This window comes from Seriola aureovittata, chromosome 23 (genome assembly GCF_021018895.1).
Source record: "Seriola aureovittata isolate HTS-2021-v1 ecotype China chromosome 23, ASM2101889v1, whole genome shotgun sequence".
NCBI lineage: Eukaryota > Metazoa > Chordata > Actinopteri > Carangiformes > Carangidae > Seriola > Seriola aureovittata.
The window spans coordinates 5,611,880-5,639,181 of record NC_079386.1 but is presented as its reverse complement, the minus strand read 5'-3'; the positions used below and the strand labels follow the sequence as shown (position 1 = coordinate 5,639,181).

Here is a 27,302-nt window from a genome sequence, read left to right as displayed (position 1 = left end):
GCTTCAGCTATTGTTGTCTGAGCAGCGCTACGTCTTCGGGGCAGATTGGAGGCTACAGTGAGTCGTTATCGGAGAGTGATGACGCAGGCCGGGGCTAGCTGGCTAGCATGCTAACTCCAGCAAGAAGAAAAAACGTGATAGAGACAAGACTGGGAAGTAAACAGCTGTTAATGCTAATGCTAATGCAAGAGCAAAAAACTTACAAAATGGCTCATTTAAATAGAAAACAAAGCTACCAGGCTGCCCTACAAATATTCAAATATCTTAGACTAAAGCTGACTTTCTAACAAACTAACAAAAAATAAGATTTTTAAATTATGGTTCATGTTAACTGAAGGATATGATTTTGTTTCTATACAATAGATCACTTTAAATCTGGTTTTGAAGGACATAAATGCAGAACCTGAGACCACCTAGCAGGACATCACAGTCTGATCAAAAGGCAACCTTTTCAGAAAATGACACCAATTCTAGTTTTTCTTTGCCCTCAATAACCCCCATCCTGTTGCACACTACCTGGCTTGATGGTCGTCAAGGTAACCACTCCATTATAAGCCTAATTGCTCGCACAGAACAATGCATGTCATAAATCTGACAAATTTCTGTACGGCTTGCTGGAAAATCAATGTCATCATAATTGCTATAACACATGTGTATCACAGCATGAGCACGTACCTGGGCACCTGTTCTTTTTGTCAATGGTCTGGATCTGACAACAGCAACAAAGAGGGCAGAATAAGTACTGTACTGAAATTGTTCAACGCATTTTTTTCCCCCCAGATTCCCACTGTTTGCTGTTTTCTTTTTGAAGGCAATTTGATTTTTTTCCCTTAACAATTTCTTATTCAGACAGTGGGAGGCTGACACAGAGGCACAAGAGAAACGTTCTGCACCGTCAGGACTCTTATGAGCTACCATGATACACAGCAGTGAAATTCAAAAGGAGCAGCTCCTCGGGATCATATTCCTACCTCGTAGAAGTGATGAGAACAGCACAGAGACATGGTAATAAACCAGGAGGCTGTAGTCTTAGCTATGCTGAGGCCTTTTGCATAATGAACAGTATAATTATTTTCTGTTCCTGTACTGTATTGTGTTGGGTGTTAATCCTAACAGATGAGAGCTCAGGTGGACAGAAGGCAGTAAAGAGCGGAGAGGCTGTTGCAGGGTTTAGTGTGCTGTGGCCTCAGCTGTAATGAAGCAGGTGGATGCAGTGGAGGTAGAGGAGGGAGGTGTAATCTGGAAGGCTGTCTGCTTTATTACAACACTGTCTTGTCATGAGGGCACCACACACACACACATACAAGAGAAAAAGAGCAGGGATATAGAAAGGGGAAAGAAAAAGTGAGAGAACAAATCTGAATGTGTGAAGCAGAGAACCAGAGGGCGAGGGAGGGGAGGAAGGGGAAGCAATCAGCCGCCTGGTCCTAATCATGTTCCTCTCTTTCCTTTTCACTGAAGCCCTGCTCCCAGCTCCACATTTGGACGCATTAAGTTGCCTAAATTATTTCATAAGCATCTCGGCCTTCACCACCAGCGAAGGGAGAATGCAAGGGAATGATGTACAAGGCACTGATTAGACCTAATTATGAATCCTGATTAAGGCTTTTAATTAGTCGAGCCAGCACTTCAGCTGGAGAGGGCGGCAGAGATGGAGAAGACAGTGGGAGAGAAGGGGGGAGGAGAGGGGGGATTAAAAGATTTGAAGGAAAGTGGAAGAGGAAGAGTCTGCGGCGAGGACTGAGGTGAGGCAGAAAGTGAGAGAATGCAAAAGAGCAAAGAAGAGACACGGCCTAGTGGAAAATGAATATAATATTGACAATACTGAATATTATTTTGAATAATGAAATATTGAAAAGCAGAGAATGCGTGACAAATGGAGCAAATTAGAGACAGGTAGGACAGGAGGTAGACTCGACTTCTGATCTGATCTAATATTTCAGTCTACATCAAGACTGATTCAGCAGGTTATGGTTTTTCTGCGAGTGTATTTTAAAATAGTTGACAATGACTTATGAAAGACACTGATAGGAATCTTTTTCAATAATAGTCAGTAAGCAATTACAGGATGGGGATGTGCAAAAGACGTCTCAGGTCAATGTCACACCAAATTAATGCAAAATACCATATCATGTGGAAACTATTCTTAGAACAGTGGAGGCTACAATAAAAAGCTAAGATACACTACAGTGGAAATAATCTTGCTACAAGAAGAAAAAATGCAGTTAATGCCGGTTTTATTGCTACATTGAAGCCGAGCTTGACAAGTTATTCTTGACCTTGGAAGCAGTCGATATAACAACAGCAATTACTGGCTTGTTTCTAAGCATTTAACTGTATCCCACGGTCTCCAGCAGAAGATGCAGTTTGCTCAGTTGTCACATTTTAGTATTTTAGGAATGCAACCTGCTGCAGCACAAAGCATGGGTTGTAGCATTCAAATATAAAGTGACAGCCCTAGCTGTCATAGAACAGCTAACATGGACTAAAAATCCTGAAAATGCTCATAATAATGGAAAGTTTTAAGATCTGCAGTTTCATGGTACTGAGCAAAAACTCCTGCTGATGATGTGATACGATCAAAAATTCACATTAAAGTGCAGGGTAGACAAGGCTTTTTATTAATCCTGTGCATTGTGTTAACTCATGCCACACTTTTATGCTCACATGGATTATTTGAGTGGCCAGGATTTACTGAACGTAAGCATGGTGCCCCCCACTCAGTTTTGTCCACTGACAATTCCAATAAATACCACTTCTTCAATGTCGACAAAAATCGGATCACAGAACTTCTCAAACTGCAAGACAGCCGACAAAAACTTCTGACATGCCAGGAATCCCATCATCCAAAAGCCAGATCAATTATTATAGATTAATTATTAGGGCAATCAATCAGGTGTCACAAACCCCCTCAAGCTACACATCAAATGAAAAATGCAGAAATTTAGTCAAGAGTCAAGCAATATACACATAAACACCTTAGCAACATGTCCACAAATAAAAGTTGGACAGTACTGTGTGTATGACTGAGATAATGAAACACAAATAAGACAGAAGAACTAATAAACAGTATGTTCCTACAGCGTTTGTGCAGAGCGGCCATCTTGGATTTTGAGGTCGGGGTTGGTCGAGGTTCTTTCAACTTTCCGAGCCGGAGATCTGACTTCAGGCCGTGTTCCAGTTGAAATTTCTGACTGGGAACTTGGAAAAGCCATCTTCCTAGTTGAAATGGAACCTTACGTTACGATTGTGTTGCCAAATATCCTGAAACTGCATTATAACAAAAACACGCCTGTGAGAACATATTATTCTAGAGGAACCTTTCAATAAGTGCGAATAAGATGCACTTGAATAAAATTGTACTTCTTTTGCATGTTTGAAGCTACTTCTTACAAAACACTATCTAACTCATTTCTAATGTTAATCTTTGTATTCTTAGCTTATTATTTTTCAGATTATAAAAGCATTTTTCTTGTGTGAGTGGAACTAAGTGAAACAGTTAATTAATATAAAAGCCTATTTCTGCTGCTGGGGCTGTGTAAATTAATGAGTAGCTTCAATAGTTAAACCACCACATGCTAGTGGAAATTGCAGCTAAGCTACACACAACTCTGCTAATCCTCTGAACAGGGAATAAAAAGATATTTTCACAAAAGACAATCTCGGTCTTCTTTTTTTGGGATATATTTACTCAGGTTTTTAAATCAGTACCACTACTTTTTAACCTGACCCTACCAAGTCCATCAGATCTCGTAGTCCCACAGGATTATGAGCAACACATCTGTGCCTTTCACCAGAGAATAGCAGGGATAATGCTGATATTTCCCTTTGACTTTTCCACTAGTGTTTGCATCCATCCTTTTGATCTTCCTCTGTAGGAGAGCCCTGATTTGCCTCCGCGCTGTTGATCTCCACATTTTGACAGATCCTCGTTACAAACACAACCTCTCAGTTGTTAAGTTCTTCGCCTCTCATCTTCCTCCTTTCCTCATTTTCTTGCTTTTCCTTTGTTCTGCTTCCCATCTGGCTTTTTTTCCCTCTCAAAGTACTTCATACACTCCTCTCTCTCGTTTTCTCTCTCCTCTCTCTCTACTGTAGACCATTTGGCACAAACCTCATCTCTCCTCCTCTCATCCCTCGCTCTCACCTCAATTTTCGGCTGTTGCATAATTAATTAGCAGCACTGTTCACTATCAATGCAATTACTCCAGAGAATGGAGAAAGAGAGAAGGGGAGAGAGAGGGGGGGAATAAAATGGGAGAACAGGGCCAAAATGGAGATGCCATGAAAAACATGGAATAAAAAGGAGGAGAGACAGAAAGGGAGAGTGATTTGAGCCCTTAAAGGGATGGAGTCAATATGGGCTAAAACCATGGTAATTTTGACAATGTGAAATCCATTTGGAGGCTCAGGGATCCAGACAACACAGGTTTGGCTCAAAATGGAATATTATACCCCTCCTCATATTAAAAATGGACATAATTTTTTTACATTTCAGACTTCATCTATGTATTTATTTGTCTGCATCACATTCAAGCTTTTAGATTCTCAAAACAACACACACACACACACACACACACACACACACCTCACTGCTGTTTTTCTGGGGCCAGATGTTTAAAACACTGCACGATGCATAACCAAACATCTGCAAATGCACAAAAGTTGAAATCTTCACGACAGATTTACACATCTGAGTCATCGTGAAAATGTTTGCATGAACGTAAGCCTAACGCCCATTCCCCAAATTATTCATAAATTTATGTCAACACTCCCTTGTTTAATCTTGTTTGAACATAACCCAGACTCATTCCATTCCTGATCTGGCACTGGCAGTGTCGACGGTGTTACACACTAGTATGCTGTGTGTTGTGTCCAATTACAGCCCAGTAATAAGAATAATGACAGTGGGATAATGAAAATGGGTCAAATTTATGATGTTATTCCCACAATACTATATAAAATTTGGGTGGGTGACCAAATAAATAATTTACACATGCTGGAATACTGTCAAGCTTGTAGAGAGATATTTATTCACAAAGCCATAAATCTTATCGAAACTGCTGTTGAAAGCAATGACGTCATGAAAAGTCTGCTTTCAAATGAAGTGTCACACATGGTGTAAAGCATGTGTGGAGGTATGCACATTTTTTTAACAATAAATACCAGATTTTGTGGGGGAAAAGTGTTTTTCTTTTGTGCCGATACTTCGTTTATACATCTGGCCCTTGCTATTTTTTTTTTTTTTTGTATATATCGCAGTGACTGGCCCAAAGGAAGGCTCTGCAATTACAGGTCAAAAGAAGGTGACATATTTGTTCGCAACTGACCCAGATAAGTACGGCAGCATTAGCTGGAAATGACATTTCTGCTGTTGTCTGGTGTGCAACAGGCCCATCAGCTGGTATATTGTTACAGCAGAAGCATTTCGGTTTAGTCGCAGTGAAACGTACAGTATCGCTGCCAGAAGATGACAAATTATTTATTGTGTCAACAGCACCGTTTTCCCTCCATGACATTTACTCAAGCCCCTTGTAAAAAAAAGGAAGAGTGACAGTGAAAAATACCACTGTGGCCACGTGGGAACTTTGATCATTTACGTACAAATAGCCTTTAGCAGAGATTTAGCCAAGACCCATTACTTTGTGGCAATTAACACAAAGCCAGTGCATTCAAGGATCGATGCCATTTGTCTGCCTTTAATTTGTTAGCCAGACATCATATTACACTGTTGGGATGATGGTGTTCAGTATTTCATCCGTGACTGAGGGATCTGGGGAGTGTGATGCATATGGAGAGGCTCACCATACCAAATCACCAACAGAGAGGAGATGTTCCCTAGAGTCTGACAACCATAAATGACAGATGGACTAATACGACTTAATTCCTTCCGCCTGTAATTCTTTGTCCTGTTCTTAACAATGTAATTGCAATCCAGTGCTGGAAGTATTTTTACTTACAATCCAACTGGTGTCATTGTGTGCTATTCTTGGCTATCTGCCACGTTTTATTTCTACGGTGTCAAATCTGTTGGACTCAATGCGGATACTGATCTTCTTTACATTGAAAAAATAAATAAATAAACAGAATGTTTTTAAAAACATGTCAGCTAAAGAGACATAGACAAACAGAGAGAGCTATTTCAGCGTATCCTGTTTCCCTATTCATCTGCAGCCTATTCAGCCTCATTTGATTGTAGTTTCTATGGCTTTACTTTCCATTACTGAAACAGCAATTCTATGAGCATTAATGAGTGAGTCACACAAAAGGCCAGCAACATGGAAAGGAAAGCAGTTTTAAAGGAATTTATTAAGACAACATATATATACAATCATTTGCATGAACACACACACACACACACACGCACATGCACACAGAAATAACCTGGAAGGCATTTTTAATTACAGGCAAATGTATTCATTGATATTGTTGCAGCACTTTGTCATTGAAGGATGTGATTTGGAATGAAATGTTTTTTTGCTGTTGTGTTAATTGTTTACTGTGGGCTAATTAAAGCCCGCCTGTCATTAACAATGATCACTGCTCTCAGCAGATGGAGGCAATAGTGACAGACCCCGACAGAGGGAGGATGGGAACAAAGGAGACTGACAGAGTGAGTTGGGGGGGGGGGGGGGGGGGGGGGGGAGACTGGACACTGTAGATGCTAGCAGCATGGCTTTAGGGATGTCTGACTGTCAGTCCACTTTGGCCCACACTGAAAAATTTATATTATAATTTAATATTTAATATTTTTGGGTTTGGTTTCCAGAGAACGAATCTTATTGTCATTTGTGGTTTTGAGTGAAACCTCTTAACAACTAGAGGATGAACTGCCTTTAACTTTGGTTACACACATTGATGAGTTGTCATCACATTGGTGATCTCTAACTTTTCAACTAACAAAATTCAATTGTGTCCAATTCTTTGGTTTATGACCTAATATCAGGAAAACTATCACTATTCCCATCAGCCTTAGCTGTATTTTGTGTTTAGTGCTATTTAGCAAAGGTTAGCATGTTAACTAATAAACTTAGGTGGTGAGCAGAGTAAACATGATACCTACTAAATATCAGCCTCTTAATATTGTCAATGTGAGTAGCTTAAAGCATTGCTGTGCCAGTACAGGCTCAAAGACCTGCTACCACTATTATTTATTCAAAAATTACAGACAAACATATTAGTGAATTGATTCACTGCTGGGACATTTACAGTCCTCAAGGTGTGATGCTATTAACTGGTATTAACTCTCATTGAGGCCCTCCATACATAAAGACTAAATTTGAATCTGAGTCACACTCACCATATTGATTGTGGAAATGCTATTCACTGATATCCGCACAAGGGAGATATACTATATGTACCTAAATGTCTAGAGACTGAATATAGAGAAGCTTTGTGAGAATGCAAAGTGTGTTTGTATGGTGCAGCATGAACTTGAAATCATGTAATCTTTTGAACTATTTAAGCAGAGAAAGTGTGACTGCAGCTGTAATAAGTTGCGCCTATTGTGTGTGTGTGTGTGTGTGTGTGTGTGTGTGTGTGTGTGTGCATTACTTGTGTCTTTTGTCTCGCTTGTATGTTTCTGCATGTGGGTGTGTTTGGGTGTGTTGGTGACTGTGTGTAAAAGACAGAAGAGCTTGTGTCAATCACTGTTAGCTGGAGTGGATGTGTTTGTTAGTGCATGTCTCTCTCTATCACTGAGTGTCCATCCACATTAGATTCTATGGCAGGATTAAGTGGCACTGCTGAAGGTACATGGCAGCCAGGAGTGGTTATATCTTCATTTACTGCTGGCAGCTGGTGATTTGTTCCTGTGCACATCTCTGTGTGTGTGTGTGTGTGTGTGTGCATGTGTGTGTGTGCGTGTGTGTGTGTGTGTGTGTGTGTGTGTGTGTGTGTGTGTCCATATGCATGCATACACACGGACCTGGGAGTAAATGGGGAGTGAAGAGATTTCAACTCAAGCTGATCAACTGTGTGTATGTCACATGTAGTGATAAGTGTGTGTGTCTTTGCATGTGTCTGTGTGAGAGAGACAAAGAAGAGATGGAGAGATAGGTGGTAAATAGGAGGAGAAGGCTAATCTCTACTGATAACAGAGGGAAGATCACAGGTGAAGGTTGCTGATGTAGAATCAATCAGTAGAATGTAGACCAGAGTACCTGGGAATCTACCTTACAAATGAAACAGGATAAAATAAAAAAAAACTCACAGAAAGGTAAACTGCTGTACATCAGGTGTGTGGACTGGTTCTGCCTTTTAAAACGTCAAGACTCAATTGCAGATGCCAACAAAGGTCATCCTGAATTTTAGGTCAAGCTCCAAAAACACTGGATGCTACACTTCCAATAAACATAATTCAGAAGCATCTTTTCAAATCAAATGCCCACAACTTTCACACTAGTCTTATAGTGCAACCATGGACACTAATAATAATAATTAATAGGCAATGCAAATCGCATTTTAGTCATCAAATCAAACACGACATATAGCCTGAATGTGTCTGTGATCTGAGAGTGTTTTTCCAAGAGCTAAAACATTTGGAGACCAAGCATTCCAAATGTCATAAAGCTACATGTACCAGTAGACTAAGATCTGTGTCTTTTAGTCAGATCCCACGAAACCACAACTTTTTTGTACAGATAAAACAAACAAGTTGTTAAAGGTCCCATATTGTATAAAGTGAGATTTCCATGTATTTCTTTTGATTATAAAGCAGGTCTAAGTTTTATATTAATATTGTGAAAGTATCAAAGCGCTCAGTCCACAGAGAAATGCACACAGCCTGTGTTCAGAAACTGAGACTTAAAACAAGCCGTCAGGACTTCTTTGTGATGTCACAAAGAAGCGGTCACAGCTCTCAGTGTTTATCTGAAATCTGCTATATTTTTAGGTTTTTAGATTTAGGTACCTTTGGACAGAGCCAGGCTTGCTGATCCCCCCTCTTTGCAGTTTTTATGCTAAGCTAAGCTAATCTGTTGTTGGCTTTATTATTCAGCATACAGGCGTGTAAGTGGTATCAATCTTCTCATCTAAATCTCAGCTAGAAAACAAAAAAGCATATTTTCCAATATTGTCAGACTATTCCTTTCTACATTTTCTCAGTCTGGGTACATTATTGGAACCGACAAAGAGCCCTAAAACACCAACAGGGCTGCTTAGACTGATCTCACTGTTGTGTTAATGCAGTAAAGATTCAGTTTTTTTTAGGACTGGTTAAACTACTATATTGTTTTTTAAATTGTTTAAAAGGTATGACATATCCAACAAGTCAAAACAGCCATTCAAATAGCTACAACTGCTCCTGTTCTGTCGTACGTGTGTGTGCATACACACCTTTAAGTGAGAGACAAAAAGACAGAAGCAGGGAAAGGGCCTTGCATGGATTGTTTTCAGCCATCTGCCAATTTTAGTACCCCATGGCAAAAACAAAATGACTATACATAAAAGAAGTACAAAGGAATTAGACTCAGTGATGTGGGATATAAATTACACAGTTTGTAGCAGGTGAGCCAACCCATGTTAATTTGGACCCAGCCATGCCTGGTCATGTATGCCCTCTCTCGTCCAAGCTTACAATGCCAACTACCACCAGCACCTGCTTCCTCCCAGCCCCCGCACAAACAAACAAAAACACTTTCATATCAGCATCAGGTTATGCTTGACTTTTTCTTTTAAAGAGAACAATAATTGTATGTAGCAAACACGAGGCTGATAGCAATTGCAAAGAACTTATCTTAGAAAAAAACAATTTGCTGTACAAAAAAAGGTGTGTAAACTTCATTTCCTGCCTTAAAAGCTGGGTAAACTGCGTGTGTTTATTCTCTAACGGTGCCAATCAGCTCTTTGTCTATCTCGCTGCCCCCAGGGTCCTGGCCCATATGCCTGCCTGGACTGCAAGCCTGGTCACACGGGTCAGGACCCTGCCAGCCTCACTGGGACACAAGACTGTGTGAGTGAGTGAGTGAGTGTGAGTGTGTGTGTGCGCGTAAGTGTGTGTGTGAGTGTGTGTACGTTCATCTGTTACAATCGAGGTGCGTTGTGTGACAGATCACCCCTGACCCCACCCATCTGGAAGAGAATGTGTGTGTGTGTGTAGCCTGCTGTAATTACACCCTACAGATGTAGCATGTGTTCACATGCATCTGCCTGTGAACATGTGCGCAGTCGTGTGTTTGCGTCAGACCCCGTATATCTGTATCTATCTTTAGAAGAAACAAGCGTATCCGACGCCCCCCCAATCCACCAACATCGCCACGTCACTCCCCCCCCCCCCAATCAGTTAATTCTGAACCAGATGGGGTGCCAGGGTCACCTCTGACCCCCTACCGCATTGTGACTGATGGGACAGCCCAGCCCTGTCACCCCCCTCTATTGTACCCTGATGGGCATCTGACACCACTCGGGTCCATTCATTAAGAACACTGCTGCCACGCACCTGAGCTTCTTAATAAGTCTGCCAATCAGTGTTATTCTATAGGCAATACGTTCCAATAACTCTTTGTTGTTACAAATTTATCAGAGGGCTATAATCAGTCATTTGTCATATGGCACCTGAGCTTTATAATAATGCTGACAATCAATGCATTAGGCAATAGAAAGTAAGTGACCTGTAGTTAAAGGGTCGATTCACCCAAATTATTTTCTAAAAATACTCTCATTCACCTCTTGTGATGTCAAACCATGCTGATGGTTTTGGTTCTATTTCCTGGTCTTTGAGATTTCTGCTTCCAACCTGTTTGTTATTTTTTTTCAGGGCTGTGAAACAAACAAAAATGTTTTTAAAAAAACAACAAAATGACAGAAAACATGTTATTTACTCAGGATGTGTCAACGGTTGTAATGAAATAGTGGGGTCTGTAGATTTGTTTTTGTCGCTTCTGATTTTGCATTTTTCCATGTCTATCACAAATAGAATTGTATTCACCCATTGTATTGGAGTGTAGTCAGAAATCTTGAGGTGTAAGTCTCAAGATCTCAGCACATAAAACTGAAAGAATCTGCACACACTTATGTATTTAAAAGAGATTTTACAATATCCATGAACGGACTCTTTAAATCCCTTCTCCGTTCTGCATGACGGAGGTGTTACTCAAGAACCACACAGCACCTTTTAACACCTTCCTCTATAGACTCACCACACATCCAGCTATGTTGGATGAAGGCACCTTCTTGACAGTTTCTAACAAACATAAATACATTTTAATCAAAGGAATGCACTTCAGTCTGGCTTTGATAATTCTCTGTGACACTGTCTTCATGTGTGCATTTTTTCATTTTTTTCATCCGTGCGTCTTCATGTGTCTTCCTGCGGCTCATGAACTCTCGCTGGTATGTGAGGGGTTTCTATTTTTGTAGTGTAAAGTGTACATCAAGGCCATCAGGAGGAGGTGGATGTTTGTCTCACAGAATCTGAGGAAATGCCTTATGCTGACGCTCTGAGACAAATTAGCATAGAGATTCAGCCGTGGCTGTTGTAAATCCATTTTTCTCCTTGCAGATCAGTAATAAACACCGTCTTTGCTTATGAGAACTTGCTTTTTCCCTTGTGATGATTGCTTTTTTTTCCCCCAGTGTGGGGAAATACATCTTAGAGTATTATGCGATTGCTACAGCATGCTGCAATATTAAGTGTAATGTGGTTTTTTTTTATGGGGGGGGGTGATACTTATCAGTGTATCGGGTGAGATTGAAATCATACGGTTGCATGGGCCCAGTGGCGTGCAAATCTCTTTAGGGCAGAGGTGATAAGCCAAAAAAGTTATTTCCTCCAAAATGCCAGGGAGGGTTGAAGAGGTCAATCTGCTACCCTAACAGAAAAAAATGATTATCTGACTTTTGAGAAAAGAGATTACCGTTTCCATCCATTACAAAAGTGCAATTTTAAAAAGTGCCTCCATGTGGCCATATCCAGTACAGTGTGTGCTTGGTACACAGGTTTTTGTTTCACAATTATCAGTTTATGAACAGTTGCAATGACATTACAGGAAAAAAAAAAAAAACACAGAAAATAACATGAACAGACAAGGTAAGACAAAATGCGAGAGGCACATACTGTGTGGGAAGCAGCAAAAGCATGACCATGTCAGAGAAGATAAAAAACTACATGTAGAGCTGCTTCTTTTCCAGAATGATTTGCATACCTCTCACCAGAAGCACTGACAGCAAGGAAAACTGACTCATGAGTTTGAATTGTTTTTTGAAGTTCTGAAGTCTGCTTTCTATTTGTCTTATTTTGAAAACAGTAAGTTACAAATCAAGTTTTGAACTGGACTAAGAGAGAGAGCAGAGAGAAAATCTAAATGAAAACAATCCAAAAAGCTATTTGCCCATCTGCAATCCATATCCTTTGGGAAAACGTGCATATGCAAGAGTGAAATAACTGAGGAAAAACCATGTGGGGCTTTAAAGGTCAAATGTTGACTGTGAAGCGCCATCCATACTCAAATGAGGCCCCTGGGGCCATGTTTTGAAGTGAGCGTTTAAAATGAGTACAGTGAATAGCACAAGCAGTCACCTCTTACACTCTGAAGGTTACATTATTTAAAAAGGGCACCCTGTCCCAGAATGGAGGGCTTTCAGAAGTGCATGCCACATACAGCAGTTCTACATTTAGCCAAGTACAAGACCACGACTGGTAGCTCAACCTGGACGTGTCATTTCAGGATGCTTCTCCCATTTGCCCTTTCTCAGGTGCACTTTGGTGTCAAGCGTTAATTCTAATATCGGTATATATCTCAGCACACATTAGAATTCCCAACAGAATCCTCAAAATGTGAAATGCAAATGTAAGCTGTACAGTAATGTAAGTGTTCCTCTACTCTGACTGTAACATGCCACTTGGATGTAATTGGAGCTGCAGGGATCCTTTCACACTATAATTCACCACAACGATTACTGATTTCATGCCAAAAACGATGATCAGCATTCAATGGACATTTTCTCTGATCTTAGTAACATTTGGACTACTTTGCTGTATTACTTTGCCTCTGCAGTATAATCTGATTACGTTGCATATGTTCGATTTTGCCTTATTTGTACTGGTGGACCTTGGGACCTCGTATGATGTAGGAATCTGATCCACAGCTGTGTTTCATGCATTACCTCTCCACCAGATAAACAAAAATCAGAGTTTCACTCTAATTTAATCCCAGGGATTATCTCTGGAGATGACGGAAACATAATGGGTCCTCATTCTGAGTAGCTAGATGAGACGCCTGAATTTTCACCCAGATTGCCCCAATCAAGTTTCCATTAAGAATTTCCACAGCAGCCTTCATAAAGTTCTGAACCAAAATACAAAGACAAAAATGTGAGGAAAACCAAGAAATTATTCAACAAAAGAATAATAAAAATGGCTCCAAATTAATGAAGCAGATTCAAATTATCAAATGATCACTGTGTTTGCCAAAATATAGCAATTCACGACGCAATTTTACAGATTACAGACACGGCAGATTCATACAGGATTAATAACGCAGACTTGTACAGTTAATACAAATCTCCAGGTGGCCTGAGGTGAAACAAGTCCTGTGCAAAAAGCGAATTATTATGATGCTAAATAGGAAACTTATTCCAAACAAATTAGTTTGAACGTCAGGCTAATTTTTTTTTTTTTTTTGATTACGGCCATAATTAACCTTTTCAGGTTGTGTCAAATAACTGCAACTCTAATCGCACAATCAAACGCCTTTGGTGTTGCAAGAAAATTGCTGCCTCAGTGACAATCAACACCGTTTATTGTGGCTTGATTTGGATCTAAAGACTTGACTTTGAGAAAACTTATGAACAATGAAAAGGTTAGAAGGCAGCTGCAAGGAAGTTACAGAAAATGGTGACTGAAAGGTGACCACCATGAGGTTAATAATATGACAGCTATACTGTGAGTGTGACACCAGTTTAAACTCTACAGTAACCCTCAAGCACTGAAGGGTCTTCCACTTCTGCTTTATTACTTTTTCCTGAGTTGTTTTTGCTCCAGATAACTCTAACCGCCTTTCTAAATGTTTGCTCAGTGCAAGAGGGACATGCAATTAAAGCCATTATTGGCTGCTCCCACTGTACAACTCTGGATGACCTTAACAACATGTGTTTCATTCAATATTCCAATGGTTGTGGGCTTTGTTAGATAGGACTGCATTGATTTCTAAGTGCTGTTTGTAAGCACAGAAAGCATTTACAAATGGTTCTGGATGGGAAGGGCTGACAGCCTCTGGCCAATTAATTAGTTGGTGTCACACATGTCATCAATCCTGACATACAAACTGGCTTACAAACTCTGTCCTAAAAGCTCTTTGGCCTGATGTAGTGTTATGACTATTAACATAATGAAATACTGAATGTGACATAGTGATGTAGTCAATTTGTTACACATACATGGTTCAGTCAGCTTTACCCTTCACTGCTTCAGGCCTGTTGAGCCCCAGCATATCATCCATACCTACCACAAAGGACACGAGCGGTAAAGTTTATTGCTTTGGCTCCATTTGTTTGGTCTAAAACTCTGGTGGTGCCAAATAACCACAAAGATGCTTTGATAAAAATGCCAGGCAAACTTTGTTGTATTTTGTAGTCCTCAGTGCAAACAAAGTGCCCCCTGGGTGTTAGCCAAGCTAGCAGCAAGGCTCTTGGGGTGGCAATGTTGTTCTGTCACTTAGTCTGTCCACCACTTTGGTCCCAACAGAAATATCTCAACAACTATTGGATGAATTGCCACTGACTTTGGTACAAACATTCATGGGATGCCAGAGGATCAATCCTACTGACTTTGATGACCCCTGACTTTTCCTCTAGTGCCACCATGAAGTTGCCATTTGTGGTTCAGAGTTAAATATCTTGACAAATACTGGATTGATAGCAACAAAATTTGTTGTTAAGGTCCTTAGAGGAGGAATTCCAATGAATTTTCAGATCGTCTGACTGGTCTAACTCCACCAGCGGGTCAGAGTTTCACTTATCTGATGAAATACAGATGTGTGCAAAGGTTTAGGCAAATTACATGATTTGTTGATTAAAAATGAAAAGATTATCGAGTTCTATAAAATGGATTGGTACAGCATTCATCGTTCATGGTTCCCTGATGATGAATCCCAATGCCCTATCCTCTAGCACCAGCATGTGGCGGACATTTGTGGTTCTGAATGAAATGTCTTGACTAATATTGGATTTATTGCCATGAAATTTGGAAGCTTCATGTCAGGAGAGACGTACATTCAAGCTCCCCTCAGGGTGAACTGTAATAAATGACATTGTCATCTGGTCCAAATGTGTGAAATAAATATAATAATAACAATAATATAAGTTTATGATCAGCAGGTCTAATGACATTCCCACCAGCCTCGGCTGAACTCTGTGTTTAGGGCTAATTATCAAATGTTAGCATGTAAACACAGAAAATGGTTAATGGTTAACATTAACTGCTAAATATCAGCATGTTAACATTACCACTGTTGCATGCTGTTCTTAGTATTTAGATTAAAGGAGCGTTGTGGATGTTTACTCTTGTTTTAACATAAAAAAAGAGTCAAACTGGAAACTACAGTTTGGACTGATACTCATCAAGCAGAGTCCTCATGTGTCTGTAACTGCTGTCACTGCAAAATAAGAACAATTTGGCAACAAGGACAGAGATGAGAAACTACTCAAACTGTCCGATAAAGACGTCGTTAGTCTGTGTGACTTGACTTTCAGAGAGAGACAGGGATTCTCGCTGTGCCTTAGCAGAGGACACCAGGCTGTGGGTTTACTTGGGGGCACTGGTTGAAGGCGAAGAATAATGATTTTTAAAAAAAGGAAGAGGTGTACTATATCTGTTCTCAAGCCACAGCTTACTGGTAATGAGCTATTGTTGACCTTAAAAAAACAAAAAAACAGCACATGTAGCAAAGCAAACTTTCCTTCTGTGATTTGGACCAAAGAAACTAATATTACTATCACTGTTTATTACAAAAAGCCCAAAATCCAACATCCAGTACAGCAAACATTTCTGTTCGCGCCGCTCTCCTCGCTGAATATAATGAAAGAAATATTTGTTTGTATAGCCAATGCAGTTTCCAAGTGAGGGACGGCTTGTGGCTCAAGAGCAATAATTGCTCATAGTGATGATACAGCCTGTAGTCAATGAGATGGAGAAGCAGCTACCCTGGACAATGATTTGACTCACTGTTTGTATTCCAAAGACTTGCTATGGGAAATGTCCACTCCTCTGCTGCTTCACATTCTGTGGCCTTAAAATCATTGTTTGTCAGCGTTAATCATCCCCTCGCCTTCTTTCCCCTACACTCATACCTTTTCCTCGGTCGCTTCGCTCACTATCTCACCCTGCCTGCTTTCTCCCGGGCGACCCCTGAAGTCCTCCTGATCCCAAACAAAGGTAGAGCTCTTGAATTGGCTTTAGGGGGAAAAGACTAAGAGAATGTAATGTATCTGTTTCTATCCAGGCAGCCAGTGGGAACAAATATTGACATGTAATTCTTTTTCTTCTCTCCCTTCTGTCTGTGGCCGAACCTTCACTTCCATTACAGCTGTGAGGGAGAGTGGGAGGGTGAGTCGGTGTCACCGGGGAGACCGACATGAATGATATATTTTTCGTTCTTTTCTCTCCTGTTTCTGCCCTCTCCTTCTCTCTCCGCTCTCTTTTTTTCTTTTTTTTTTTTTCGAGGCTGCTCGGCTTCTGCTCGCGTCCTGTTGTCGATCTCGCCGGTGAGAAAGCGAAGCCCTTTCCAACAAGGTAAATAACCATTAGAGGGTGAGTGAGTGGGAAAAGAGGGAGATGGCAGAGAATGAGACGCACAGAGCGAGAAAGACAGAGAGAAGAGATGAAACTCGGAGAAGGTCATTTGTTGCTTTTTCAATATCCTCGAGTCCCCCCTGTCCCACCTTTTATTTTATCCAAGTGCCTATTTGTCTTTGCCCGAACTGTGTCTTGACTACAGCGAGAGAGCAACGGCCTTTTACTATTCACGACTTGTAATATAGGAACACAATGGCTGCCTCTCACAAGGTTGTAAGATTTCTCATTACATCTCTTTATTTATCTTGCCAGTCCAGAGACAGAGAGAAGGATGAGGAGACAAAAAGGCAGAGAGTGATGTGAAGAGAAGGGAAAATAAGTGATTTCTTTTATTATTTAAGCACAATATCCTGTTCCAGCAGGCGTAGTATGTTGCTGTGGGTGGCAGTGATGTAACATATCCAAGGCCTAAGCCTGGCTGGTGCTCTGCTCTGCCTATCACGCATTGGACACATATTATTGATCACAGATGCTGCTGGTTGCCTTGGTTGCTTTAACTCAGTTTGCCCTCTGCGTTGCCGTCTGCCTTTCTTCCTCTTTGTGTCTGCAGCTTCCCTTCCTCTCACTGTCTTCTCTCCTCCATCCTTCTGCCTTTCCCAGGCGCCCCACTTCTCATCTTCTTCCATCTGCCACCCCTCTCCGCATCCCCTTCTGCTTCTGCTACCATCCCTCTAACTGTGTCTCTTTGTCTATGGCAGCCCTCGCTCCTGTCAGACGCTCTCCTCCTCCCCTCATTCTCTCTGAGTGTCCTTAGGAGACACTTGTAGACGAGGCAGGGGCTCATATACTCGGAGGTTATGAAGGGGAAACAGTGAATCAAGTTCAGGGCTGTCCAAGTGTTTGCTCGGCATCCGAGCACCCTTGCTCGCTTGTGGATTTCATGAATAATTGATTAAATAATGGAAAATGTAATGAGGGAGATGTTTTAAAATTCAAATTCAAATCAAACAACTAGCCGTGGCATTCGCCCGCTCCTCAATAAGCAGATCTCTCTGGTGATTGGCTAGAGGACGGGGCTGTGTGACTACAGTGTTCATTGAGGCATGGCGGGAGGAGATTAATTTGAGGATATTTTGGGGAGTTGCAAACACACAGGTGAGTTGGTGTGTGCAGAAAACTTTCATGCAGAGTTCAAGCAAGTCAGCGTTAACATTTGCGTCAACGCTGCTTCATCTTAAAGAGTAATTTTCGATGACACAACTGCCTCGTCCTATAGGTCTCGCACGGCCATGATGCATGTGTTTATACTCAGTGTCTCATGTGCGTGAGCATGTGAGGGAGAGTCTGTCTGCGCTCTGTCGAAAAAAATGTACTCGCATGTCTATATCCAGCGCCTCAGTGGTTCTGACTGGATGTGTGAATGAGTGTACGTCCCTGCATCTGCTCTCATGTGCCTGTCTGTGCCATGCATGTCCATTAATGTCATGCTCCAGTGGCGGTGAGTGTGCGACATGACGGATCAGAAGCTGGTGTCGGCACGGTACCGAGGAGAAGAAGCCACATTAGGTGGTCACACCATATGGAAAATGCATGTCACATCCATGTTCACTCAGTCTCCCTGCAACGCCATCCTTCACTCTACTGCACCGCTTCTTTCATTTATCGTTCCCTCACTCATTTCCCACTTACTTTTCTACTACTTTGTCTTCTCCCCCTCTCCCTCTACTGTCTTTCCTTGTTTCGTTCCCTCTCCATCACTCACTCCATAATTTCACCTCTTCTCTGCATCACTCCCCAGCTCTCTCTCCCTCAGACATTTTGGTCCCTCTCTCTGACACTGCCACGGCACAATGCAGGGATCATTAGTAACTTAATGGAGGTAGCCATTTTCTGCAGGGGGGAATAACAATGGCAATGAGCAGTATCCACCACTGCTCTGCCCTCCCCTTCCTCTCTGCCTCCGTCCTTCCCTTGTTTCCCTGTTTGGGGAGTCTTGTTGACTCTGCCTCCTCGCCCTCTCTCCTCCTGCAGTGACAGTGACACAGAGTGCTGTGTGCACCCAGTGTAAGAGAGGTCCTCCTGTCTCATTTACACTGATGTTGGACCACGTATCAGGCATGTATGTATGTATGTGTGTGTGTGCGTGTTTTGACATGGGAGCGACAATCACAGCCAAATACCTGCATAAGCGTACTGTGGTGTGACACATCAGCATGAACAAACGCAGGTGGGAGGCTTACACACACACACACGCGCGCGCGCGCACACACACACACACACACACACACTCACAAGACTTTCAGTTCATATTTCTTCATCTGAGAAACTCTCTGACAGTTTATTTTGGGTGATATTGTTGCATAGAGGGGGGGGAGATGGTGATTCAGTGACACATAACTGAGGCCTCACAGGGAAAAAATAAGAAAATGTAATAAAATCCCACACGACGATATACACGCGTGCACACAAACTGATGCACACCCCGATGCAGATTGACACACACGAGGGCGTCCGCATTTTCAAATCGTGATAACCATATATGGTCATATATGATTTAACTTAGCAATTGGCTGAGGAGCCTACACACAGTTAATCAAAAGGTCATCTAATAAAACAAGACTATTGAGGATATATGTAGACCTTCAGGTGGCTTTCAAAGGACGTCTAATGATATATACGGATGATGATGAGGATTCATTCCCTCAGAATATATGTGGCCACTTCCTGAGCAGAACAGTAGCACTATAAATTTCAGTAGAGGGCTCACCAGCCCGTGCCATTAACCTGCAGCTTACAAGGCTTTAACAAAGTGAAACAATATCTATTATGACATAAGTGACATTAATATTTCTTTTGTTATCCCAGGCGTTTTTTTAAGTGTCTCCCCATCTCCACATGATCCAGTGACTCTTTTGTTGCTAATCCAGCTCTGTCCTATATTATTATTTCTCAAGGTAACTATTGCAGAGTTTACTGTGGAAGTTTAAACATCATGGATGGCACTTAGTAAATGTTGAAGTAATGACATTTTTCACTGTTGTAGATCTGTTAATTGCCTACAGTAAATTTATCAAAACAGGACTGCACTTTTGAAAAATTACATTGAACATGCAATTAAATACAATACAACACAGTTAAAAGACTGTCAGATGATTCTGAAGCAATTCAGCCCATGATGAGACGAAATAAATAACAAAAGTCATTTCAAGAAGAAAAGAAAAAAAAACAAAACTAACCCCATCACGGTGTTGTACACATCACATTGATGTTTAACGATTTAATCAAAATATCACTCGGCTCTCACACACAAAACAACAAAAAGGAACGGAAAAAAAACAGAATAAAGAAGCACAATAAAGTCAGGTGCTCCCATGAAGGACACAAAATGTCAGTGAATGGCTCACATGAAGTATGAATCAGTGGCTCAAGTATGAACCAGTGGTACAAGCACTCATATCCATTACTTGTAAATGGCAATGCAACTGAAGATACTCTCTTACAAGTGAAAGTCCTGCATTTAAACTTTTACCTAATTTTAAGTTAAAAAGTACAAAAGCATTATTAGCAAAATGTACTAAAAATATAAAAAGTAAAAGTACTTGTTGTGCTGATTCCTCCTTTGGAGTGTGTTATGTTATTATATGTATGATGGATTAACACATAAGCAATATTTTATTGTTGTAGCTGGTTGAGGTGAAGCTTCTTTTAACTACTTACACTGCTGGGTAGTTAAAGTTATAACAATGCAATGCTTTGATACATTTCATCACTGGGATGAACATAATGTGAAATATAAGCTGTGGCCTTCACACTGAACCCGACTGAATACCTGGGGGATTTTAGACAGCGCTCTCCTCCACCACCACCATCAAAATACCAACCGAGGGAATATCTTTTGGAAGAATGGTGTTCATCCCCCCCCCCCAGCAGAAGTCTGACAACAGCCCTGAAGCTCCTCTGAAGGCTCACGATGAAACAGCACCTTACTAAAATTTGTCATCCATGTGCACATACAGTACCACGCCCATACAGACCAACCCCCCCACTAATTGTGCACACTGATATATACTGGGCGCCCACTCGCAAATAGTTGGCATTAAATTTTCATTGTATAGATTGGGCTCATTAATATGAATGAGGTCTGCTGTGTGTTTGCAGCGGTCCATCTGTGAGAGGATTCACAGTGACGCATGTGTGTGTGTTATTGTGCACAAAAAAACGCACACACTGCACTCACATGCATCATGCAGATTTACCGACTTAGCCCAGGTTTGTGCGCACATAAACATCGATATGTAGAGACACAGGCATAAACACACACACACACACACAGGCACAGTGTGTTAGGCCTGACAAACTGCTACTACCCAACTCACATCCCTTTATTTACCCAGCGATGTGCCCTGTATCCCTCCACGCATCTCTCTCCATTCCCTCTTTTTCTTCCCCTGCTTTACTACAAGTCTACCCTGCAGTTACGTACCTCCCTATCACTGCCTGCTGCCACAAATCACAGCCGCAGACAGACTGAAAAGACTGAGGTAAATGGTAAAAAAGAGAGAAAACTGAAAATGTTAAGGGGAGGGGACATGTTAGTGGGGGTCTCTCTTTATTTCTTTCTCTCCAACAAAAGACCAGTGGGCATTCATCTCGGGCCTATCTGTTGACACAGAGCCACAGAATGAGCAGCCAGCTGGCTGGATCAACATGGATGAAAAATAGTAGAGTCGGAGCAACAACAACAACAACCACAGCAGTGACAACTATGAAGACAGCTGCTCCAACAAAAACAACAAATACAAACAATCAAGACATGTGCACAAAAAGCAAAGACCACCAACAACTGCATGCACCATCAAGAGCGACAATCACAACGATAAAAGCACCCAACACGGACCAGAGCCACACCTGCTTCAACATCTACTAAAGCCTCTTCTCCTACGACATCAGCAATAACAACCACCTATACAAACGTAATACGAGCAAGAAAATACCAACAATAAATAGAACAAACTGCTACAACTACAACCATAGCAACAAGTTGCAAGAAAAACATCCCCAACCTTCAGCACCACCTCCAACAATTGCAGTGTCTGCTACAACTATTATTATTTTTGCTACCACTCTGGTTTTATGTCAGTTTGTGATTTTTTTTCTCACTTTTCCATTCTACTTCTCCATTTCTCTCCCACATCTCTCTCATCCATTTCACAGCTGCGTTGGTGTGAACATCTGAAAACCATAAATCCGAAATTTGTGCGAGGGGGCAAACAGCACCCCGTCATTTCTCCGCCGCACCCGTTCATCTTCCCTCTCCATCTCGCCTCTTTCCTTCTCTCCTCACAGCCATCAACCACAGCAATCAACCAAGATCTTCACTGAGAGCTGAGAGGGAGGATGCAGAGAGCATGAAGAGGAGGAGGAGGAGAGAGGGAGGAAGATTAAGGAAGTAGATGGAAGAGTGCAGCTGCTTGACATTTAAGCCTAGAACTGACTGGACTCTCTGTTCATTGATTTGATTCAGGCTTATTTTACATCTACAGGTCGCACTTACTGTAAGATCGCCAATACTGTTAATGTAATAATCTGCAACATTTAAAAAAATATTAATATTAATAGATCAGCTGTAATTTTTATATTAGCCTATCAAAACACTTAGACTTACTGGTCAAATTGTGACTTTGTACTGGAGCTTAGACTGGTTTCATGAAAGTAAATGAACAGATATAGAGAAAATATGCATGCTCATTCGATTTAAAAGCATGCTGAGCTGAGGAGTCGCAATTTAAATCACTGATGGCAAAAATATGCTCTTCACCCTGAGCAGTTATGATAACATACTGTATTTAGCAGTTTAATCGCTTAGAAATGGAGTCATGCAGACTTTATCTAAACTGCTCTTTTTTGGAAGTGAAAAGAAAGGAAAATGCATCTGAAAATGTCCGTTCTTATTACGTCAGGTCAAAGCTAAACCGAGGAACTAGCTTCCCCAAAATCAAAACAGACAATCCATGGAGTAATTTTAATGAAGACGTTTGTTTTCACTTCTCAAGAACTGATTTGCATAATGGACCTGTTTAAAACCTTAGTAAACTGTTATTATAGTTGATGGGATTGTTGTTTAAAGCTGCACTCCCCTACTTTTGTCGAGCTTTGTAGAGGTGACGCCGTGGTTGATAATTCTCTGTGGGTTCCCCGTTTCACATTACACTTAGATCCTTACACTCATCTTACACTTTTGATCCATTGTTGATATATACAGTATATATTGATGGGACCTGCTTTAAAAATCCCCTCCCTGATTCTTTTCAACCCCTAAAATCAGCATGTTTCCTCCAAACTCACTGTTGACGGTTTAATTTCTAGTATTTATTGTGTTGACCCACAAACATTTACAACGATTCCAATGATTACCACATCAGAAATACCACCATTACCAAAGCATTGTTACAAAATGACCTCAACTCTACTTTATATTTTTAGCTTTTGTGAGCAGCACTACCCTTCAGACGGGAATATTCCTTTGCAGTCTAGCAGGACCAAAAAACGTCCGAGCCAATAGTGCTGGTGGAGATGGAGGAGGAGAGTGAGCGATGGTGGAGCAAACACAAATCAGGGGGCGCAGAGGGGAATGGAGAGGGAGGACTGAGATAAGACTGGTGAGGGAAGCAGAGAGGGTCAGAGCAGCGAGAAGTGACGAGAGCTGATCTCTATTGATCACCACAGACAGCTTCATTATCAGCACTTACTGGACACACAGTGAATTCACAACCACTTCTTCCTGTGTGTGGGTGGCTGTGCGTATGTGTGCCTGAGACTGCGTGTGTCTATGCAGTATTGAGCACATTACTTTCTCAACATAGTCTGGTAGACATTTTCAAGTTGACACCATCCATCTGCTTATTTTAGGGTTTGTTTGCCTCCAAAATCCACTTTATAGACAATAGGCAATTTATCTTAATGTGAAATCTGCTGAATGACGTTGCTATTAATGTAATCAGATTACTGTAATCCCATTATAGTGTTTTTTTTTTTGTTTTTTTTGTCCCACCCCGTGTTTATTTGTGTGTGTTCTAAGGATTATATGCACTGTACCTGTGTTCACTATAGATGTATTCCTGCACTTCTCCACAGCAGTTACAGTGAGCGTTTTCACCGGCAGTACATTCATGAATTAATGAGGATGGCTGTTGAGACATCTCTCTGAGAGCCGGAGAAACTATTGAGCGATCAAGGAGGACTGTGAGAGAATAAAAGGAGGAAGGAAAAATACGAGAAAACAAAATGGTCTTTTGTGAGGCCTCCCTCTGTTCAATGCGTTTGGAGGATTTTACTATTAGTAGAGCTTTTGAAGGCCAATATCAATATAAGCACATTAAATATGTTGTTCCATATCTTAAGATTTCACTGTCTTTATACTAGAAAGGCATAAACAAAGGCTTATATCAGCATTGTGACAGTGAAAACCACGTCGCCAGTGTAATTTGTTGAGTACTCTACTTCAGTTCTGGTCTGAGGTACTTGTACTTCAAAGGAGCTATTTGTAACTTTTGCTATTGCTACATAACTAACATTAGCATTAACAGCTGTTAACTTACCAGTCTAGAAGAAACGTTGCAAGTTCAGCATCAAACTTCATTCCTTTACTCTCCAAGAGCTGCGTCCAACTGTGGAAAGCAACACCAATGTTAACTCTTGTCAACCATCACGACTTTTCTTCTACTGAAGTTAGCACGCTAACCAGCTAGCTCCGCCCCATCTCGTCACTTTCCGATAGCAGTGTAGCCTCTAGAATTGTAAACACAATGGTGGCAGAAGCTCTAAGTCAAGTGACATTCACCACCACTCGCTTCCGGCAAGAAACCATGTTCGGCGGGAGAGGAAACTTACAAATAGCCCCTTTAATAGAGAAGCTCAGCATTTTCGTAAATAGGCTTATAGAATTTCTTGAGATACAATACTATACAGTATAACATGTTACATGATGAGCTTTGAACCAGCTGCTATATTTTGATACTGCTTACATATTAATGCTTTTAATACTTTAAGCACATTTCACTGATGTTTATACAATGACTGACTGCAGCTGCTAATTGGACAGAGAAGATTGTTAGCTGCAGCCATACTAATACCTACAGTATTTTTACACAGAGGTACGGCTACTTTTATTTAAGGAGTCTGAAAACCCCTTCTGCTACTGGTGAAAACAACAACTGGACAATGAACATGTGATGAGCCAAATATGTGATGAAAGGCCAATAGGTGAGCTAACCATCAGGCTCAAAATAACTAAGACAGTATCAGAACAAGTCTTAGCCAGCCGTCTCTGTGAAGGCAACATGCTCTGCATTAGTACTGTCCATGTTTATGGGCTTCTCTCATCTGTTTCCCGCAATAAAACTAAAAACATTGTTCACTCCACTTCCAACCATTAAGTCCATGAGTGCACCATGTAAATGCACTGAATAATCAATAGGGTACAGCAGCACATTATATGGTAGAGGGCAGGGAAACAGGGTATAATGCATGTTCACTTCAAATCTTCTTTCTTTCCCTTTCTCCCCCCCCCCCTTCTTTCTTTCCCTTTCTCTCCCCCCCCCCCTCCCCACACACCCTCCGCTTCATATCTTCCTTTCATTACCTGGAGAGGAAGTGGCGGAGGGGAGGAGGGAGGGAGGGGCTGAGATTGAAGGTAGTTAGTGTTTGTTAGAGGTGTGTGTGTGTGTATGTTGGGTGTGTGTGTGTGTGTGGGGGGGGGGTTAGTGAGGAGAGAAGCGAAGAGAGAATGAGCGAAGGTTGGCGAGGCGTTGCCTTGGCAACGGGGAGCTAGGCCCTCGTTAGCCCAGCAGGTGCTAATAGAGATAACGAGGGGGTGCTGAGGGGAGGGGAGGGGGGGGGAGACAAGACCACTTTGCCTCTCCCAGCATCCTTTGCTCCTGTACTCCCCATGTCCGCTCCTCTTCCTTCTTTGCTTTAGACCTCGCCTCCTTCCTTTTTCTCCTTCCCTCTCCGTCTGTCTCATGCTCCCCCCGCTTCTTATTCTTCTTCTCCTTTTTTTTTTCAGCTATTCCGCTTTAACCATCTCTTTCCATTTCAGCTGCACCGGTTGCACTCATTTCAACAACTACCGGCCCCATTTTTCCCATCTCTCTCTCTCTCTCTCTCTCTCTCTCACTGTCTCTCCATTTCCACTTTTCTTCCCCAGTCCATTTTTGCATCCCTCTTTGAGCCTCGTCCTCTTTTCCACTCCTCCATCCTGTCCTCCATCCATCCTTACAGCACTTCAAGATGGATTGAAAATAAAGTCCTCCAATGGCTCTCTAGATGAAAAAAAAGGCAGAGAGACAAGGAAATAAAAGCTGAGAGGATGACGAGGGCAAAGGAGAGAAAGGGGGAAGAGAGACATAGAAAGAGAGAAAGACGGGGGACATTCAAATCAATACTTGTGTTTGTCAGGTTGTATTTTTCTGCAGCCTTGTGTTTAGTCACCCCCCCCCCCCCCTTCTCCACCTCTACTCTTTCCCTGTATCTCTCTTGCTAAACACACACACTCTTGCTCTGGCCGTGAACCCAGCAGCCGCCGCCATTTCAGGCTGTTTTCTCTTGCTCAAAGCTCTTTCTCCTTCAGTTGCCCTGGCCATTTTACCGTCTCCGACAAAGCCTCTTCATGAGGCATTCAGCAAAAGGACAGATCTTACACTGTCGTTTCATGCACTTCGAGTTCATACAACCTGATGCTAATTAAAATACAAGTGCCCAAGGCCTGGCCACTTATCGGCACAAAGAAAACACAGGGACTCTACTCAGCCACTCCACATCAATGCAGCCAGACGTGCTCAAATGCAAGGTGCTCTGCTACAAATATGTTCACTATGTATATGCTGCGGTAGTGTGTAAACTGAAAGAATGTACATTTTTTAAATTTTTTTCACCCCCAAGGTCACTTTTTCCGTTAAGAGATGAATCCATAAACACCAAACTCATTTATGTATCACCAGTGAATCATCAGGTCTGGTGCTACCTGCTAAAACCTTAGCATAAATCATACTAATATAGCAGTCTGGTAGGAAGTAAGAAGACTGACCTTTTAGTAAATGAGTATATCTGATGCAGACGGCATACACAGAACAGACAGGATAGCCCAAGGTACACCTGCACCTTTACCCAAATGTGAATACGTATTTTGCTCTATTTCTCCTGATGCAAATCCAGTCAAAGCTCCCTCTATAGACACACAAACAGGGCCTCAGAAGCCTACAAACCATCCCCACATGCCACACACTCAGCCCCATCTGTTAACAGAACTGTCAAGTCTTTTCTTTTTTTTTTGTACCCGAGAAACTCACATTTAGTGTCTTAGCTGGCACCTCAGGGCCATGAAATGAGAATCTCATGGATCGTCACACTACCAACCGAAATAAAACATTTTTTTTTTTTTAAAAGTGCATGTTGTAATCCCGGTTTGGTGATACAATGCTGATGCACGGGTTTCCTGACTTCAGTGTACTCAGGAGAGGTGGCGATCACAAAACAGCGGGGATCAGTGTTGCGGGGGTAATTTCCATTGTCT

General features: G+C 41.6%; 1 protein-coding gene across 2 annotated transcripts in view; it reads right to left on the bottom strand.

Moving 5' to 3' along the window:
- The window catches only part of serpinh2 (serine (or cysteine) peptidase inhibitor, clade H, member 2), a 32,401-nt gene extending 28,307 nt beyond the window's left edge, over window positions 1-4,094 (bottom strand). The window contains exons 1-2 of one of the 2 annotated variants that reach the window (XM_056369838.1): window positions 3,736-4,094; window positions 3,082-3,219 (exon numbers count right to left, since the gene is read on the bottom strand). The gene's annotated coding sequence lies outside the window, so the exon portion shown is untranslated. The remainder of the gene's footprint in view (window positions 1-3,081; window positions 3,220-3,735) is intronic. The other variant, XM_056369839.1, reaches the window with a different exon arrangement.
- Between the last annotated feature and the right edge of the window lie 23,208 nt (window positions 4,095-27,302).